This window comes from Bufo gargarizans, chromosome 11 (assembly GCF_014858855.1).
Source record: "Bufo gargarizans isolate SCDJY-AF-19 chromosome 11, ASM1485885v1, whole genome shotgun sequence".
Lineage (NCBI taxonomy): Eukaryota > Metazoa > Chordata > Amphibia > Anura > Bufonidae > Bufo > Bufo gargarizans.
This window is the reverse complement of record NC_058090.1, coordinates 98,877,534-98,891,327: the sequence shown is the minus strand read 5'-3', so window position 1 is coordinate 98,891,327 and position 13,794 is coordinate 98,877,534. Positions and strand designations below refer to the sequence as shown.

At 44.2% G+C, this 13,794-nt stretch overlaps 1 protein-coding gene across 6 annotated transcripts in view; it reads right to left on the bottom strand.

Moving 5' to 3' along the window:
• Positions 1 to 2,087, bottom strand: part of MEF2D (myocyte enhancer factor 2D) — a 124,335-nt gene extending 122,248 nt beyond the window's left edge. For 3 of the 6 annotated variants that reach the window (XM_044272786.1, XM_044272790.1, XM_044272793.1), the window contains exon 1: positions 1,863 to 2,080. The gene's annotated coding sequence lies outside the window, so the exon portion shown is untranslated. Of the gene's footprint in view, positions 1 to 1,862 lie in introns of all 6 variants that reach the window. The other 3 variants (XM_044272794.1, XM_044272791.1, XM_044272792.1) reach the window with 3 other exon arrangements.
• Between the last annotated feature and the right edge of the window lie 11,707 nt (positions 2,088 to 13,794).

The window sequence follows — 13,794 nt, the reverse complement described above, 5'->3', positions numbered from 1 at the left end:
TAGTGACCAGGGTGACAGGTAAGTGCACCCTACAGTACGACCTCATAGTGACCAGGGTGACAGGTAAGTGCACCCTACAGTAGGACCTCATAGTGACAGGTAAGTGCACCCTACAGTAGGACCTCATAGTGACAGGTAAGTGCACCCTACAGTAGGACCTCATAGTGACAGGTAAGTGCCCTCTACAGTAGGACCTCATAGTGACAGGTAAGTGCACCCTACAGTAGGACCTCATAGTGACAGGTAAGTGCACCCTACAGTAGGACCTCATAGTGACAGGTAAGTGCACCCTACAGTAGGACCTCATAGTGACAGGTAAGTGCCCCCTACAGTAGGACCTCATAGTGACAGGTAAGTGCCCCCTACAGTAGGACCTCATAGTGACAGGTAAGTGCACCCCACAGTAGGACCTCATAGTGACAGGTAAGTGCACCCCACAGTAGGACCTCATAGTGACAGGTAAGTGCCCCCTACAGTAGGACCTCATAGTGACAGGTAAGTGCACCCTACAGTAGGACCTCATAGTGACAGGTAAGTGCACCCTACAGTAGGACCTCATAGTGACAGGTAAGTGCCCCCTACAGTAGGACCTCATAGTGACAGGTAAGTGCCCCCTACAGTAGGACCTCATAGTGACAGGTAAGTGCCCCCTACAGTAGGACCTCATAGTGACAGGTAAGTGCACCCCACAGTAGGACCTCATAGTGACAGGTAAGTGCACCCCACAGTAGGACCTCATAGTGACAGGTAAGTGCCCCCTACAGTAGGACCTCATAGTGACAGGTAAGTGCCCCCTACAGTAGGACCTCATAGTGACAGGTAAGCGCCCCCTACAGTAGGACCTCATAGTGACAGGTAAGTGCCCCCTACAGTAGGACCTCATAGTGACAGGTAAGTGCACCCTACAGTAGGACCTCATAGTGACAGGTAAGTGCACCCCACAGTAGGACCTCATAGTGACAGGTAAGTGCCCCCTACAGTAGGACCTCATAGTGACAGGTAAGTGCCCCCTACAGTAGGACCTCATAGTGACAGGTAAGCGCCCCCTACAGTAGGACCTCATAGTGACAGGTAAGTGCACCCCACAGTAGGACCTCATAGTGACAGGTAAGTGCCCCCTACAGTAGGACCTCATAGTGACAGGTAAGTGCCCCCTACAGTAGGACCTCATAGTGACAGGTAAGTGCACCCCACAGTAGGACCTCATAGTGACAGGTAAGTGCACCCCACAGTAGGACCTCATAGTGACAGGTAAGTGCCCCCTACAGTAGGACCTCATAGTGACAGGTAAGTGCCCCCTACAGTAGGACCTCATAGTGACAGGTAAGCGCCCCCTACAGTAGGACCTCATAGTGACAGGTAAGTGCACCCCACAGTAGGACCTCATAGTGACAGGTAAGTGCCCCCTACAGTAGGACCTCATAGTGACAGGTAAGTGCCCCCTACAGTAGGACCTCATAGTGACAGGTAAGTGCCCCCTACAGTAGGACCTCATAGTGACAGGTAAGTGCCCCCTGCCGGACCTGGCTGGTGAAATGATCGGTACCCACCACTGGGGCTCATCCTCATACCGTCCAGATGTCCAGACCCTCCGATTAACCCTTCCCACCCCTCGTCGCCCAGGGGTCGCCCGCTCATTTCTCAGCACTCCTCTCCACAACAAGGCAGGCATGGCAGCCGTCCATCTGACCTATATTGACTTGGCACATGGGCAGGGAGGGGGGCACGGATTTCAGGTTTAACCCCTCCTGCGCCACAGAGGCCTGCTATGGAGGCTGTGCCCCCCCCCCCCCCCCCCCCTCCTCTCACACGGGTCACGTGCCCCGGGGACCACAGAAGAGGTAAACACAAGGGCCACTTACCTCCGGAGCTTCCTCCCTGCTCTCCCCAGGCTTCTCCTCCCGGAGGGGATTTTCGGGTTCCTCTGCCCCCCAATGAAGCACACACGACCCCCCGTCCAGAGCCGCCGCGTCCTCCTCCCCGCCACCCTCTGCTACAATGTAGGAATAGTCACCCAGCAGGAAAAATAATAAACTACACTGTATGCGCTGCCTCTGAGGCGCTGACACTGAGCTCCCTGACAGGCAGGAGCAGGAGCCAATCAGGAGGCAGGGACGCGTGACAGCAGGCCAATGGCGAGCCGAGGGCGGGGCCGGTGTTCGGCTGTCAAGGTAGGATGCACGTGCTGGGGCTTGGTTGAGGCGTGTTAATAAGAATCCCTCCGCCTGCTGGAGGGGCCTTAACCCTCTCGGTACCGAGGACTAATGGCGCAGATATGAGGTCACAAAAGAATTATACACGTCACCTGCGGCAGATGTACGTCATACCTGCGGCCTGCAGGAGCTGTGGGGCTGTGGCGTGGAAAGAGGGAAAATGTGAAGCCCCACCCCTTGATGAAGGACACGCCCCCTACTTCTGTCATCTATGACTTATACACACCCCAAATAAGACCCCCAATTATACACACCCCAAATAAGACCCCCAGTTATACACACCCCAAATAAGACCCCCAATTATACACACCCCAAATAAGACCCCCAATTATACACCCCCAAATAAGACTCCCAATTATACACACCCCAAATAAGACCCCCAGTTATACACACCCCAAATAAGACCCCCATTTATACACACCCCAGATAAGACCCCCAATTATACACACCCCAAATAAGACCCTCAATTATACACACCCCAAATAAGACCCTCATTTATACACACCCCAAATAAGACCCCCAGTTATACACACCCCAGATAAGACCCCCATTTATACACACCCCAGATAAGACCCCCAATTATACACACCCCAAATAAGACCCTCAATTATACACACCCCAAATAAGACCCTCATTTATACACACCCCAAATAAGACCCCCAATTATACACACCCCAAATATGACCCTCAATTATACACACCCCAAATAAGACCCTCATTTATACACACCCCAAATAAGACCCCTCAATTATACACACCCCAAATAAGACCCCCAATTATACACCCCCCAAATAAGACCCCTCAATTATACACACCCCAAATAAGACCCCCAGTTATACACACCCCAAATAAGACCCCCAATTATACACACCCCAAATAAGACCCCCAATTATAGACCCCCAAATAAGACTCCCAATTATACACACCCCAAATAAGACCCTCATTTATACACCCCCAAATAAGACTCCCAATTATACACACCCCAAATAAGACCCCCAATTATACACACCCCAAATAAGACCCCCAGTTATACACACCCCAAATAAGACCCCCATTTATACACACCCCAGATAAGACCCCCAATTATACACACCCCAAATAAGACCCCCAATTATACACACCCCAAATAAGACCCCCAGTTATACACACCCCAAATAAGACCCCATTTATACACACCCCAGATAAGACCCCCAATTATATACACCCCAAATAAGACCCTCAATTATACACTCCCCAAATAAGACCCTCATTTATACACACCCCAAATAAGACCCCCAATTATACACACCCCAAATAAGACCCTCAATTATACACACCCCAAATATGACCCTCAATTATACACACCCCAAATAAGACCCTCATTTATACACACCCCAAATAAGACCCCTCAATTATACACACCCCAAATAAGACTCCCAATTATACACACCCCAAATAAGACCCTCAATTATACACACCCCAAATAAGACCCTCATTTATACACACCCCAAATAAGACCCCTCAATTATACACACCTCAAATAAGACCCCCAATTATACACACCCCAAATAAGACCCCCAATTATACACACCCCAAATAAGACCCCTCATTTATACACACCCCAGATAAGACCCCCAATTATATACACCCCAAATAAGACCCTCAATTATACACTCCCCAAATAAGACCCTCATTTATACACACCCCAAATAAGACCCCCAATTATACACACCCCAAATAAGACCCTCAATTATACACACCCCAAATATGACCCTCAATTATACACACCCCAAATAAGACCCTCATTTATACACACCCCAAATAAGACCCCTCAATTATACACACCCCAAATAAGACTCCCAATTATACACACCCCAAATAAGACCCTCAATTATACACACCCCAAATAAGACCCCTCAATTATACACCCTCCAAATAAGACCCTCATTTATACACACCCCAAATAAGACCCTCATTTATACACACCCCAAATAAGACCCCTCAATTATACACACCTCAAATAAGACCCCCAATTATACACACCCCAAATAAGACCCCCAATTATACACACCCCAAATAAGACCCCTCAATTATACACCCCCCAATTATACACCCCCCAAATAAGACCCCCAATTATACACACCCCAAATAAGACCCCTCAATTATACACCCCCCAATTATACACCCCCCAAATAAGACCCTCAATTATACACACCCCAAATAAGACCTCCAATTATACACACCCCAAATAAGACCTCCAATTATACACACCCCAGATAAGACCCCCAATTATACACCCCCCAAATAAGACCCTCATTTATACACACCCCAAATAAGACCCCCAATTATACACACCCCAAATAAGACCCTCATTTATACACACCCCAAATAAGACCCCCAATTATACACACCCCAAATAAGACCCCCAATTATACACACCCCAAATAAGACCCCTCAATTATACACACCCCAAATAAGACCCCCAATTATACACACCCCAGATAAGACCCTCATTTATACACCCCCCAAATAAGACCCTCAGTTATACACACCCCAGATAAGACCCCCAATTATACACACCCCAGATAAGACCCCCAATTATACACACCCCAGATAAGACCCTCAATTATACACACCCCAGATAAGACCCCCAATTATACACACCCCAAATAAGACCCTCATTTATACACACCCCAAATAAGACCCCCAATTATACACACCCCAAATAAGACCCCTCAATTATACACCCCCCAAATAAGACCCCCAATTATACACACCCCAAATAAGACCCCTCAATTATTCACCCCCCAAATAAGAACACCAATTATACACTCCCCAAATAAGACCCCTCAATTATACACCCCCCAAATAAGACCCTCATTTATACACATCCCAAATAAGACCCCCAATTATACACATCCCAAATAAGACCCCCAATTATACACACCCCAAATAAGACCCCCAATTATACACACCCCAAATAAGACCCCTCAATTATACACCCCCCAAATAAGACCCCCAATTATACACACCCCAAATAAGACCCCTCAATTATACACCCCCCAAATAAGACCCCCAATTATACACACCCCAAATAAGACCCCTCAATTATACACCCCCCAAATAAGACCCCCAATTATACACACCCCAAATAAGACCCCTCAATTATACACACCCCAAATAAGACCCCTCAATTATACACCCCCCAAATAAGGCCTCTTTCACACTTGCGTTGTCCGGATCCGTCTTCAAAATGCGTTCAGTGTTACTATGGCAGCCAGGACGCTATTAAAGTCCTGGTTGCCATAGTAGTAGCGGGGAGCGGGGGAGCAGTATACTTACCGTCCGTGCGGCTCCCGGGGCGCTCCAGAATGACGTCAGAGCGCCCCATGCGCATGGATGACGTGCCATGCGATCACATCACTCTGGAGCGCCCCGGGAGCCGCACGGACGGTAAGTATGCTGCTCCCCTGCTCTCCGCTACACTTTACCATGGCTGCCAGGACTTTAGCGTCCCGGCAGCCATGGTAACCATTCAGAAAAAGCTAAACGTCGCATCCGGCAATGCGCCGAAACAACGTTTATCCAGGTCAATGCCTTTCAATGGGCATTAATTCCGGATCCGGCCTTGCGGCAAGTCTTCAGGATTTGTGGCCGGAGCAAAAAGCGCAGCATGCTGCAGTATTTTCTCCGGCCAAAAAACGTTCCGGTCCGGAACTGAAGACATCCTGATGCATCCTGAACGGATTTCACTCCATTCAGAATGCATTAGGATAATCCTGATCAGGATTCTTCCGGCATAGAGCTCCGACGAAGGAACTCTATGCCGGAAGACAATAACGCAGGTGTGAAAGAGCCCTAAGACCCCCATTTGAGGCTGGTCGCTCACTATGTGGAGGAGCAGCAGTAATGACTCCTCAGACTCTGTAACATCTTCTCTTCTCCCCTTCAATCCTCACTCCCTGTGAACATCAGTGACACCTACTGGTGGGTCCTGGAACTGTCACCAGATTAAAGACCTTGACGCATTTATTATGTGTTATTCCCCACTTTTTGGCTTATTTAGTAACATAGTAACATAAGGCCGAAATATGACATTTGTCCATCCAGTTCGGCCTGTCATACTGCAAGTTGATGCAGAGGAAGGCAAAAAACCCCTGTGAGGTAGAAGCCAATTTTCCCCACTTTAGGGGAATAAGAAATTCCTTCCCGACTCCAATCAGAATAACTCCCTGGATCCCCGACCCCTCTCTAGTAGCTATAGCCTGTAATATTATTACACTCCAGAAATACATCCAGGCCCCTCCTGAACTCTGTTAGTGAACTCACCATCACCCCCTCCTCAGGCAGAGAGCTCCATAGTCTCACTGCTCTTACCGTAAAGAATCCTCTTCTATGTTTGTGTACAAACCTTCTTTCCTCCAGACGCAGAGGATGTCCCCTCGTCACAGTCACAGTCCTGGGGATAAATAGATGATGGGAGAGATCTCTGTACTGACCCCTGATATATTTATACATAGTAATTAGATCTCCCCTCAGTTGTTTTTTTTCTAAAGTGAATAACCCTAATGCTGATAATCTTTCAGGGTACTGTAGTTGCCCCATTCCAGTTATTACTTCAGTTGCCCTCCTCTGGACCCTCTCCAGCTCTGCTATGTCTGCCTTGTTCACAGGAGCCCAGAACTGTACACAGTCCTCCATGTGTGGTCTGACTAGTGATTTGTAAAGTGGTCGGACTATGTTCTCATCACGGGCATCTATGCCCCTTCTGATGCAACCCATTATCTTATTGGCCTTGGCAGCAGCCGCCTGACACTGGTTTTTGCAGCTTAGTTTGCTGTTCACTAAAATTCCTAGATCCTTTTCCATGTCAGTGTTACTGAGTGTTTTACCATTTAGTATGTACAGGTGACTTGCATTATTCCTTCCCATGTGCATAACCTTACATCTGCCACTTCTCTGCCCAAGCCTCCAATCTATCCAGATCCATCTGTAGTAGTATACTGTCCTCTGTAGTGTATATACAGTATACTGTCCTCTGTAGTATATATACAGTATACTGTTCTCTGTAGTATATATGTACAGTATACTGTCCTCTGTAGTGTATATACAGTATACTGTCCTCTGTAGTATATATACAGTATACTGTCCTCTGTAGTATATATGTACAGTATACAGTCCTCTGTAGTATATATACAGTATACTGTCCTCTGTAGTATATATACAGTATACAGTCCTCTGTAGTATATATACAGTATACTGTCCTCTGTAGTGTATATACAGTATACTGTCCTCTGTATTGTATATACAGTATACTGTCCTCTATAGTATATATACAGTATACAGTCCTCTGTAGTATACAGTATACTGTCCTCTGTAGTATATATACAGTATACTGTCCTCTGTAGTATACAGTATACTGTCCTCTGTAGTATACAGTATACTGTCCTCTATAGTATATATACAGTATACTGTCCTCTATAGTATATATACAGTATACTGTCCTCTGTAGTATATATGTACAGTATACTGTCCTCTGTAGTATATATACAGTATACTGTCCTCTGTAGTGTATATACAGTATACTGTCCTCTGTAGTATATATACAGTATACTGTCCTCTGTAGTATACAGTATACTGTCCTCTATAGTATATATACAGTATACTGTCCTCTGTAGTATATATGTACAGTATACAGTCCTCTGTAGTGTATATATACAGTATACTGTCCTCTGTAGTGTATATACAGTATACTGTCCTCTGTAGTATATATACAGTATACTGTCCTCTGTAGTATATATGTACAGTATACAGTCCTCTGTAGTATATATACAGTATACTGTCCTCTGTAGTATATATACAGTATACTGTCCTCTGTAGTATATATACAGTATACTGTCCTCTGTAGTGTATATACAGTATACTGTCCTCTGTATTGTATATACAGTATACTGTCCTCTATAGTATATATACAGTATACAGTCCTCTGTAGTATACAGTATACTGTCCTCTGTAGTATATATACAGTATATTGTCCTCTGTAGTATACAGTATACTGTCCTCTATAGTATATATACAGTATACTGTCCTCTATAGTATATATACAGTATACTGTCCTCTGTAGTGTATATACAGTATACTGTCCTCTGTAGTATATATACAGTATACTGTCCTCTGTAGTATACAGTATACTGTCCTCTGTAGTATATATACAGTATACTGTCCTCTATAGTATATATACAGTATACTGTCCTCTGTAGTATATATGTACAGTATACAGTCCTCTGTAGTATATATACAGTATACTGTCCTCTGTAGTGTATATACAGTATACTGTCCTCTGTAGTATATATACAGTATACTGTCCTCTATAGTATACAGGGAGTGCAGAATTATTAGGCAAGTTGTATTTTTGAGGATTCATTTTATTATTGAACAACAACCATGTTCTCAATGAACCCAAAAAACTCATTAATATCAAAGCTGAATATTTTTGGAAGTAGTTTTTAGTTTGTTTTTAGTTTTAGCTATTTTAGGGGGATATCTGTGTGTGCAGGTGACTATTACTGTGCATAATTATTAGGCAACTTAACAAAAAACAAATATATACCCATTTCAATTATTTATTTTTACCAGTGAAACCAATATAACATCTCAACATTCACAAATATACATTTCTGACATTCAAAAACAAAACAAAAACAAATCAGTGACCAATATAGCCACCTTTCTTTGCAAGGACACTCAAAAGCCTGCCATCCATGGATTCTGTCAGTGTTTTGATCTGTTCACCATCCACATTGCGTGCAGCAGCAACCACAGCCTCCCAGACACTGTTCAGAGAGGTGGACTGTTTTCCCTCCTTGTAAATCTCACATTTGATGATGGACCACAGGTTCTCAATGGGGTTCAGATCAGGTGAACAAGGAGGCCATGTCATTAGATTTTCTTCTTTTATACCCTTTCTTGCCAGCCACGTTGTGGAGTACTTGGACGCGTGTGATGGAGCATTGTCCTGCATGAAAATCATGTTTTTCTTACCTTGCAGACTTCTTCCTGTACCACTGCTTGAAGAAGGTGTCTTCCAGAAACTGGCAGTAGGACTGGGACTTGAGCTTGACTCCATCCTCAACCCGAAAAGGCCCCACAAGCTCATCTTTGATGATACCAGCCCAAACCAGTACTCCACCTCCACCTTGCTGGCGTCTGAGTCGGACTGGAGCTCTCTGCCCTTTACCAATCCAGCCATCTGGCCCATCAAGACTCACTCTCATTTCATCAGTCCATAAAACCTTAGAAAAATCAGTCTTGAGATATTTCTTGGCCCAGTCTTGACGTTTCAGCTTGTGTGTCTTGTTCAGTGGTGGTCGTCTTTCAGCCTTTCTTATCTTGGCCATGTCTCTGAGTATTGCACACCTTGTGCTTTTGGGCACTCCAGTGATGTTGCAGCTCTGAAATATGGCCAAACTGGTGGCAAGTGGCATCTTGGCAGCTGCACGCTTGACTTTTCTCAGTTCATGGGCAGTTATTTTGCGCCTTGGTTTTTCCACACGCTTCTTGCGACCCTGTTGACTATTTTGAATGAAACGCTTGATTGTTGGATGATCACGCTTCAGAAGCTTTGCAATTTTAAGAGTGCTGCATCCCTCTGCAAGATATCTCACTATTTTTGACTTTTCTGAGCCTGTCAAGTCCTTCTTTTGACCCATTTTGCCAAAGGAAAGGAAGTTGCCTAATAATTATGCACACCTGATATAGGGTGTTGATGTCATTAGACCACACCCCTTCTCATTACAGAGATGCACATCACCTAATATGCTTAATTGGTAGTAGGCTTTCGAGCCTATACAGCTTGGAGTAAGACAACATGCATAAAGAGGAGGATGTGGTCAAAATACTCATTTGCCTAATAATTCTGCACGTAGTGTATATACAGTATACAGTCCTCTGTAGTGTATATATACAGTATACTGTCCTCTATAGTATATATACAGTATACTGTCCTCTATAGTATATATACAGTATACTGTCCTCTGTAGTGTATATACAGTATACTGTCCTCTGTAGTGTATATACAGTATACTGTCCTCTATAGTGTATATACAGTATACAGTCCTCTATAGTATATATGTACAGTATACAGTCCTCTGTAGTATATATACAGTATACGGTCCTCTGTAGTATATATACAGTATACAGTCCTCTGTAGTATATATACAGTATACTGTCCTCTGTAGTGTATATACAGTATACTGTCCTCTGTAGTGTATATATACAGTATACTGTCCTCTATAGTATATATACAGTATACTGTCCTCTATAGTATATATACAGTATACTGTCCTCTGTAGTGTATATACAGTATACTGTCCTCTATAGTGTATATACAGTATACAGTCCTCTATAGTATATATGTACAGTATACAGTCCTCTGTAGTATATATACAGTATACGGTCCTCTGTAGTATATATACAGTATACTGTCCTCTGTAGTATATATGTACAGTATACAGTCCTCTGTAGTATATATACAGTATACTGTCCTCTGTAGTATATATACAATATACTGTCCTCTGTAGTATATATACAGTATACTGTCCTCTGTAGTATATATACAATATACTGTCCTCTGTAGTATATATACAGTATACAGTCCTCTGTAGTATATATACAGTATACAGTCCTCTGTAGTATACAGTATACTGTCCTCTGTAGTATATATACAGTATACTGTCCTCTGTAGTATATATACAGTATACAGTCCTCTGTAGTATACAGTATACTGTCCTCTGTAGTGTATATACAGTATACAGTCCTCTGTAGTATATATACAGTATACAGTCCTCTGTAGTATACAGTATACTGTCCTCTGTAGTATATATACAGTATACTGTCCTCTGTAGTATATATACAGTATACTGTCCTCTGTAGTATATATACAGTATACAGTCCTCTGTAGTATACAGTATACTGTCCTCTGTAGTATATATACAGTATACAGTCCTCTGTAGTATATATACAGTATACAGTCCTCTGTAGTATACAGTATACTGTCCTCTGTAGTATATATACAGTATACAGTCCTCTGTAGTGTATATACAGTATACAGTCCTCTGTAGTATATATACAGTATACAGTCCTCTGTAGTATACAGTATACTGTCCTCTGTAGTATATATATATACAGTACACTGTCCTCTGTAGTATATATACAGTATACTGTCCTCTATAGTATATATACAGTATACTGTCCTCTGTAGTATATATATATACAGTACACTGTCCTCTGTAGTAGTATACTGTCCTCTATAGTATATATACAGTATACTGTCCTCTGTAGTATATATATATACAGTACACTGTCCTCTGTAGTAGTATACTGTCCTCTATAGTATATATACAGTACACTGTCCTCTGTAGTATATATATATACAGTACACTGTCCTCTGTAGTAGTATACTGTCCTCTGTAGTATATATACAGTGTACTGTCCTCTTCAGTGTATATTACTTTACATAGTTTAGTGTCATCTGCGAAAATTGATACTTTACTATGCAAGCCTTCTACAAGATCATTAATACATATATTGAAGAGAATAGGGCCCAATACTGACCCCTGAGGTGCCCCACTAGTGACAGTGACCCAATCTGAGTGTGTACCGTTAATAACCACCCTCTCCTATCCCTCAGCCAGTTACTTACCCACATACAGACGTTTTCTCCCAGTCCGAGCATTCTCATTTTATATACTAACCCTTTATGCTGTACAGCGTCAAATGCTTTGGAGAAGTCCAGATACACGACATCCATTGATTTGCCGCGGTCAAGTCTAGAACTTACCTATTTAGGTCTCAGATTTTGTCACAAAGGTGTTTTGCGACAAAATCGGTGACTTTACCCCGCTCATGCCACTTTTGTGAAGTGGCAGAAAATTGGCGCGTGGTACACGCTGGGAAGAGGGTGGATTAAATAATATGACGACCACTCTACCAGGAACCATGGCGCCCAATATACATGCAGCGCACTCTATTACCCAGAGTAAGAGCACTCTACTATTGTCCAGAGCACTCTACTATTGTCCAGAGCACTCTACTATTGTCCAGAGCACTCTACTATTGTCCAGAGCACTCTACTATTGTCCAGAGCAAGAGCACTCTACTATTGTCCAGAGCAAGAGCACTCTACTATTGTCCAGAGCAAGAGCACTCTACTATTGTCCAGAGCAAGAGCACTCTACTATTGTCCAGAGCAAGAGCACTCTACTATTACACAGAGCAAGAGCACTCTACTATTGTCCAGAGCAAGAGCACTCTACTATTGCCCAGAGCAAGAGCACTCTACTATTGTCCAGAGCAAGAGCACTCTACTATTGTCCAGAGCAAGAGCACTCTACTATTGTCCAGAGCAAGAGCACTCTACTATTGTCCAGAGCAAGAGCACTCTACTATTGTCCAGAGCAAGAGCACTCTACTATTGTCCAGAGCAAGAGCACTCTACTATTGTCCAGAGCAAGAGCACTCTACTATTGTCCAGAGCAAGAGCACTCTACTATGACCTGGAGAAAATGCCCTGTACTATTACCGAGAGACTGCGCACTCTACTGTTAGTCAGAGGATGCGCACTCTATTGTTAGCGAAAGGACGCACACTCTACCATTATCCAGAGCCTGCGCACTCTACTGTTAGCCAGAGGACACACGCTCTACTATTAGCCAGAGCCTGCGCACTCTACTATTAGAGGACACGCACTCTACTGTTACCCGGAAGACAGGCACTCTACTGTTACCCAGAGCCTGCGCACTCTACTGTTACCCAGAGGACACGAACTCTACTGTTAGCCAGAGGACACGCGCTCTACTGTTACCCAGAGCCTGCGCACTCTACTGTTAGAGGACACGCGCTCTACTGTTAGAGGACACGCGCTCTACTGTTAGAGGACACGCGCTCTACTGTTAGAGGACACGCGCTCTACTGTTAGAGGACACGCGCTCTACTGTTAGAGGACACGCGCTCTACTGTTAGAGGACACGCGCTCTACTGTTAGAGGACACGCGCTCTACTGTTAGAGGACACGCGCTCTACTGTTAGAGGACACGCGCTCTACTGTTAGAGGACACGCGCTCTACTGTTAGAGGACACGCACTCTACTGTTAGAGGACACGCACTCTACTGTTACCCAGCATAAGGAGACATTAGTATAAATGTTCAGCAGCCATCTCGGGGTCTACATGTGGCGTACTCTGACCGCGTCACTGGCATGCAGGGGGTTAGTAGATATCAGAGTCCACAGACTCTCCAGCGAATATGCCATATTGAAGCCGACTTCTGAGATTACTGTAAGTGAGAGGTGGCCCGCGCTCAGTCTTTCCAGGAATGTAGTCCATAAGACGTCCTGTTATCACATACTATAGACACCTCTAACCCTATTAATGTCTGCAAGGATCGCCCTCCCTCCTCATCCTCGTCCAGGGGATGCCATCACTAGGCTGGCCGACCACTTAGGAATATGTCTGCAACAGAAATGCAATCACAGTATTGACAGGTTATTTCCCAGCGAGCTCCCTGCAGACATGACAACGGAGGAGCGATATAATGCTTCTCATAT